This window comes from Triticum urartu, chromosome 7, assembly GCF_003073215.2.
Source record: "Triticum urartu cultivar G1812 chromosome 7, Tu2.1, whole genome shotgun sequence".
Classification (NCBI taxonomy): domain Eukaryota; kingdom Viridiplantae; phylum Streptophyta; class Magnoliopsida; order Poales; family Poaceae; genus Triticum; species Triticum urartu.
The window spans coordinates 419,988,660-419,996,367 of NC_053028.1; positions in this window are offsets into that span (position 1 = coordinate 419,988,660).

Here is a 7,708-nt window from a genome sequence, read left to right on the forward strand (position 1 = left end):
TCTAGTGGCAGGTATAATTTATCCCGTTGCTGTTAGTCAGTGGGTAAGTCCTGTCCATTGTGTCCCTAAGAAAGGAGGTATTACTGCTGTTCCTAATGATAAAGATGAATTGATCCCACAAAGAATTGTTATAGGTTACAGAATGGTAATTGATTTCCGCAAATTAAATAAAGCTACTAAAAGGATCATTACCCTTTACCTTTTATTGATCAAATGCTAGAAAGATTATCCAAACATACACATTTTTGCTTTCTAGATGGTTATTCTGGTTTCTCTCAAATACCTGTGTCAAAAGAGGATCAAGAAAAGACAGCTTTTACTTGCCCTTTCGGTACCATTGCTTATAGACGTATGCCTTTTGGTTTATGTAATGCACCTGCTACCTTTCAAAGATGTATGACTGCTATATTCTCTGACTTTTGTGAAAAGATTGTTGAGGTTTTCATGGATGATTTCTCTGTTTATGGAACTTCTTTTGATGATTGCTTAAGCAACCTTGATCGAGTTTTGCAGAGACGTGAAGAAACTAATCTTGTCTTGAATTGGGAGAAGTGCCACTTTATGGTTAATGAAGGTATTGTCTTGGGGCATAAAATTTCGGAAAGAGGTATTGAAGTTGATAAAGCTAAGGTTGATGCTATTGAAAAGATAATGTGTCCTAAGGACATTAAAGGTATATGAAGCTTCCTCGGTCATGCCGGTTTTTATAGGAGGTTCATTAAGGACTTCTCTAAAATTTCTCGGCCTCTGACTAACCTCTTACAAAAAGATGTTCCTTTTGTTTTTAATGATGATTGTGTAGAAGCATTTGAAATACTTAAGAAAGCTTTGATTTCTGCACCTATTGTTCAGCCTCCTGATTGGAATTTACCATTCGAAATCATGTGTGATGCTAGTGATTATGCCGTAGGGGCTGCTCTGGGACAAAGAGTTGATAAGAAATTAAATGTTATTAAATATGCTAGTAAAACTCTAGACAGTGCCCAGAGAAACTATGCTACTACTGAAAAAGAATTTTTAGCAGTTGTATTTGCTTGTGATAAGTCCAGACCTTACATTGTTGATTCTAAAGTAACTGTTCACACTGATCATGCTGCTATTAAATATCTTATGGAAAAGAAAGATGCTAAACCTGGACTTATTAGATGGGTTCTCCTACTACAAGAATTTGATTTGCATATTATTGATTGAAAGGGAGCTGAGAACCCCTTTGTAGACAACTTGTCTAGGTTAGAGAATGTTCTTGATGACCCACTACCTATTGATGATAGCTTCCCTGATGAACAACTAGCTGTGATAAATGCTTCTCGTACTGCTCCATGGTATGCTGATTATGCTAATTATATTGTTGCTAAGTTTATACCACCTAGTTTCACATACCAGCAAAAGAAAAAGTTCTTCTATGATTTAAGACATTAGTTCTAGGATGACCCACACCTTTATAAGAAGGAGTAGTTGGTGTTATTAGACGTTGTGTACCTGAGCATGAACAGGAATAGATCCTACGCAAGTGTCACTCCAAGGCTTATGGAGGACACCATGCTGGAGATAGAACTGCACATAAGGTATTGCAATCCATTTTTTATTGGCCTACTCTCTTCAAGGATGCCCGTAAGTTTGTTTTGTCTTGTGATGAATGTCAAAGAATTGGTAATATTTTTTTTGACCATGAAGACTGCAGGGCTTGCACCCCACAACATTTTATTAATAAAGCAAAAGGCATACAGGGTTTCCTCAAGATGAGGAAAGAAATAAAAGAATAAAAGAAAAGAGGGAAGGCTCTAAAGAAGGCTATACAGAGAAGGGGTGCACTATACCTATTAATTACAAAGAAACAAAGAAGCAACTCTCCTCAAGGAGGAAGAAAATCAATCCACTTAAGAAGGGCGTCTCTATATTTCCGTTTGATTCGATGAGAGAGCAGAGTAAGATCATGAATGAATCCATTCCTCCATGTCCTGAAAGATGGTTGAATGTTCCTGAAAGCTCTATCATTTCTGATCTTCCAAATATTCCACCAGGCCGTGAAAACCACCTCCCCAAAGAAAGGCTTGTTGAAATCCTTCCTAGCATGACAAGCAATTTCCACCATATCATCACAATCTTTCCATTCAATTTGCAGATAGTTCCACACGCGAACACTAAAAGTGCACTGGAAAAAGAGGTGATTTTTGTCCTCCAGTATTCCAGTCAGGCAAAGAACACATTCTGGTCCTTCATTAATCCTCCAATGCCTCCTCTGAATCATGTCCTTGGTGTTAACCCTGTCCATTATAACAAGCCAAGCAAACATCTTGATCGACATAGTACAGCAACTTTTCCATATCCACCCCAGAATGGGGTTTGATACCATTGGCTGATAGACAAAATCATAAAACCTTTTTGCAGTATATTCTGATTTCTTGCCATGCCTCCATCCCCAGTGGTCATGGGAGTTACTGTCCAAATGGAAAGACCCCATTAAAGAGGAAAGCTGCTGTAGTTCCTGAAAAGCTTGTTCAGTAAGAGGCAAGTAAAAAAGGTCCTGGAAACTACTAGCCTCAAAGACTTCCTTGACTGAGAGATTTTTGTGTAGACAAAAAGAATATAGCCTAGGAAATCGATCTTGCAGAGGGACAGAACTGTTTCCAATTTGCCAATAGTCAGACCAGAACTGCACCGTATCTCCACTATGAACATCAACCGAAGTAACTGCCCTAAAATTATCCATCAACTTACAGACATCTCTCCACCAAAAAGAGCCACAAAGAACAGTATCATGTGGAATCCTTTCAAAATAGTAAGAACCCCAAACTAACTGCACCCAGGGCACATCCATCTTGTTATAAAATTTATTGAGATGTTTCAGTAGGAGAGCATCATTCTGCAAGCCAAGGTTTAAGATTCCAAGCCCCCCCTTTGACTTAGGCCTGCAAACAAGTGGCCAAGACGCCAGTGAATGTCCCCTTTCCTGACCATATTTCCTCCATAAACACTGCCTCTAGATTCTTTCCAATTGTTTCAAAATACCCTGAGGAATTGACAAACTGCAAAGGAAGAAGATAGGCAATGAAGAAATGACAGAATTAACTAATTGCAATCTGCTCCCTTGAGGCAAGAACCAAGAACTTGCTATCAATCTTCTCTCCATACAATCCACAAGGGGAAGAAGGTCCACAATTTTGGGCCTGGTGGTCCCCACTGGCAGACCCAGATAAGTAAAAGGCATATTGCCTAATTTGCAACCAAAATAGGCAGCAAGGTCAGAAGCATCTTGATCACTTACATTAATGGGATACATGGAGGATTTATGGAAATTAATCTGAAGTCCAATTTCCTGTGAGAAGGAATGTAAAACTGATTTCAGAGCCCCCAATTGATCTTTATCAGCATTTAAGAAAAGCAGTGTATCATTAGCATATTGGACCACTGGGAAATCAGGATCATGGGTAGGCAGAGGCCTGCTTATTAAACCTTGGTGAAGAAGATTATTAATCAATGTCTGCAAGAGATCAGCCGCAATAACAAAGAGCAAAGGAGAAATTGGGTCCCCTTGCTTGATTCCACATTTGCATTTAAAGTGATTACTAGGGACTCCATTCAGAAGGACATAAGAAGTGCCAGAAGACAGCAATTGCTTAATCCAAATAATCCATCGTTCATCAAAACCTTTTGCAATTAAAATCTTTATGATAGCCTCATGCTGGATAGAATCAAAAGCCTTTTCAAAGTCTAACTTAAGCAAAAGGATGGGCCTTTTAGACTGATTGCACTGATGGATATACTCAAAGGTCCAAGCAAGACAATCCTGGATTGTTCTCGATTTTATGAAACCATATTGATTTTTATGCACACATTTGGTGATCTCCTGTTGGAATCTGTTAGCAGCAAGCTTTGTAAGGAACTTCAGACCAACAGAGGTTAGTGAAATTGGCCTAAAGTCTCCCACACACTCAGGTGTCTGCTTCTTTGGAATCAGGGTAATGTATGCATCATTCAAATTTTCTAACTGCACTGTTCCAGCATGAAACTCCTTAACCAGCTGTATAAAATCAGCAGAAATTATATGCCAACACTTTTTAAAAAAAGCCCATTAAAGCCATCAGGTCCAGGGGCCTTATCAATAGGCAAGTCCTTAATAACCTGCTCAATTTCTTTTAATTCAAACGGTTTTGTGAGCACCTCCAAACCCTGGACCCTAGGTATTAGAGACAATAAGTTTTCATCCAAAGAAATTGACTTAACTATCCCCATTCTGCTTTTGAAGGATGACAAGAATTCTTTGGCCATTTCCACATGGTTTGACGTTACTGATCCATCAGACAGCAACAAGCTAGCAATAGAGTTTTTTCTATATCTCTCAGTTGCCATGGCCTAAAAGAATTTAGAGTTTTCCTCTCCCACTTTGATGTACCTAATTGTACATCTCTTCCTCCAGTACATATATTGCATGTGAAGCAGATGTTCATGGTACAATTTTGTGATTTTCCTGAAATTAAACTCAGGCCTGGACAGAGATCTCTTATCCTCAAGATTGTCCAACCAAAGAATTACCCAGTTACACTTCTCAATTAACCTTTTAATATGTGATAAACCTTTCTACCATTTCTTCAATGCAAACCTCAACGCCTTTAGTTTGTCAACAATTATTGCCGAGATATGGGTCTTACGAGGGGGACGATTCCAAACCTCCTGAACACACTCCATGAAACCAGCCTGATGGATCCAAAAAAATTCAAACCTGAAGATATGTGCTTTTGGAATTGCTGTACTGATGGTCACCAGACAAGGAACATGATCAGACGTAGTCTTGGCCAAAGGGGTCAGTTGGGTCATGGGATAAATGTTAATCCAACTTGCAGAAGTAAAAACCCAGTCCAATTGTTCCAGAAGAGGCCTGTCCTGCATATTAGACCAAGTAAATTTTCGTCCTTCTAGAGGAAGTTCCAACAGGCCCAAATGGCCAATTATTTCATTGAAAATAAACATATCATTTATATCGCCCCCGGGGAGATTCCTATTATTAATGGAATGGATGAAGTTGAAGTCCCCCATCAACATCCACATCTGATCCGGATCAATGTCCAAGTTGTAAATCCAGGAAACAAACTCATCGCGCAACTCACCCTGACATGGACCGTACACATTAACCAGAAACCATTGCTCATTATTATGAACCGAGGTAAATTGCATAACGATAGCGTAGGGTTTGACTTCGAGCAGGGTGCCACAGAACACATCAGATCGCCACGCTGTTAAAAGACCCCCAGAGGCTCCACTAGAGGGAGACTCAGCGAATTGATCAAACCCATGAGGACAAATGCTTTTCATGATTGAATGCGAGCAAGAGGATAGCTTAGTTTCTTGCAAACAAAACACTGAACACTGACTCTCTATCACTTTCTCCCTGACAGAGCGCTGCCTAGCATCCAAATTCAGACCGCGAACATTCCAACATAAAACTTTCCAACTACGCGTTGTAACACGATTCATGAATAACCATTGCGTAGAGTAGCAAAAAGAGCATGGCACATAATGCCATACCATCCAAAATAAAGTAAAGTTCAGAACCCCAATGTGCCACATCCCAGACCGGACTCAGTTCAACAGAAAAAAAAGACAAGCATAACAGGCACCCTCGGCCTCGACATAGAAGATAACATAAATACTAAGCAGAAGATGCAGACAAGTCCTCCTATGGATTAGCCATAAGCTTGTCCACCGATAGAAGCGAAGGATCAATCTCAAGCTCTGTTCCCACAGCTTGGAGAACATGAAGTGGGGTGTGTGGTGGTGCAATAGGCAGAGCATCTTCAGAATCATCCACAGAAGTGGGCTGGGCCTTGTCCTCCATGGGCTTTGCACGGGGGAGCTTCTTAGATGGCTGTAGAGAAAGCTGCTCAAAAACCACGTTTTTGTAGCCATCCAACTTTGCCACGCTCCGAGTGCAACGCCTTAGTGACGTATCGACAACAGGAGCCTTCTTCTTCTCTCTTCGCTTACGCGCAAAGGATTGTTCCACAGAGAAAACCAAAGGTGATGATTGAACCGATACAGGAACAGCAGAACTATCAGACCCAACTTCTTCAGAAACAGAATCTGAAACAGCCGGCAGCGCCTCAAATAAAGCTCTGGCCACCGGGCGCTTCACTATGACAGGTTTTCTGACAGCAGGAACCACAGGCAGAGAAGCAGCCAAACAAGAAATCATCCTTGATTCGTCAAAAGCAATGGACCACGACCTCTTGGAGTAAATGATTGTGCCCATCGGCTTGAAGAAGATAGACCTTGGCACTTCCTTTACTGAGAAATCGAACATAAAGTTCTGGAAAGACCTTTTCCAAACCATCTCCGGGGGAAGAGGAGGTCCAGCCACAATGCGTGCCATGCCAATAAAGATTTCCTGCTGCTGAATCACAGGAGGATGGTAGGGCACAATGGCAAGCTGATTCTCCTCAAAGACAGGGTGCTGAAGTTCTGGAAGTGGTAAATCATGCTGTTGTTGGATTTCAACTTCTTGTTCTTGTTGCTCTACAGAAGCAGATCCTTCGGGCTGATCAATCACTATTGAAACTTGATCCTGTTTGGGAGCAGCAGGGTGTGGGGCCTGCTCATTCCCAACTTCATCTCCCCACATGGCATTGCCCCAACCAGGCACTTCATCATTCACCGGTGGAGGAGGTGGAGCGACAGGTGCATCATTCCAACCCAACATTGGGTATGGTGGTAAGACAAACATCAAATTATCTGGAACCAGATTACCAGGCAAAGGGTGAGGGTTTCCATCCAAGGGCATAGGGTCTTCATCATTTGGCATCTGGTCTGCAAAATCTGCGCCAAGAACATAGCAAGCAGCAGTCCAAGACACTTGAGCACCTCCATACTCCGCATAATCACCAAACACAACATCTCTTGGAACCAACAGCGTGTCAGGGAAACTAGCTTCAACCAAAGTCCGGACAAGATAAGGATCCTCACTATCCCAAGAAATAAACTTTCCAAAAGTGCCTACGGCCTGCGAGATGTATTCAGTGGTGCGGTAATCCAGGGGAATCCCAATGAACATTAACCAACCCTTGCGAAAACCATGTGTTCCTTTGAAATTTTCTCCCTCATCATGCTTCATAAATCTGACAAAACGATCATTGCCCAATGGAAAAGGTGCATGCTGAACCAAGGTATACCTAACTGACGGATCCCTGACTTGAAACAGCCCTACCCCATGGAACCACGGCTGAGCAGATCGGACCAAAATACCTCTGTTTTGCAGAAACTGGACAACTTCTTCCCGCACCGGGCCGAATGGCCCCTCCGGCGCCGGCATCACCTCGGCAGCCATGAAGTCCTCATGCCGACGGAGCGGACGTGCGGCGGGCGTGAAGAAGGTGCGTGGTAGCCGACGATCGCCACCGTCAATGATGTGGTGGCCAGGGGGCACAAAGCATTGTGGATCGAGCTCGTAGTTCGCCATGGAAGAGCCAGAAGCTTGTCGGGGGTTTTCTTTGGCTTGGGGAGAGGGAAGATGCAATGGAGGCGACGGCGATGGGACTGGACAGTCTATCCCAATAACTCCGGCTCTGTTCCCATGAGAAGCAGCAGATTCCAATAAACTCATTTTTTGTTGCACCGAAATTGGCCTCCAAACCAATCCATTGGAGCGCGCGAAATCATTACAGTCATGGCTAGAGTGACCAGGACGAGAGCAAGCCGTACAGACTACTCGCATTCC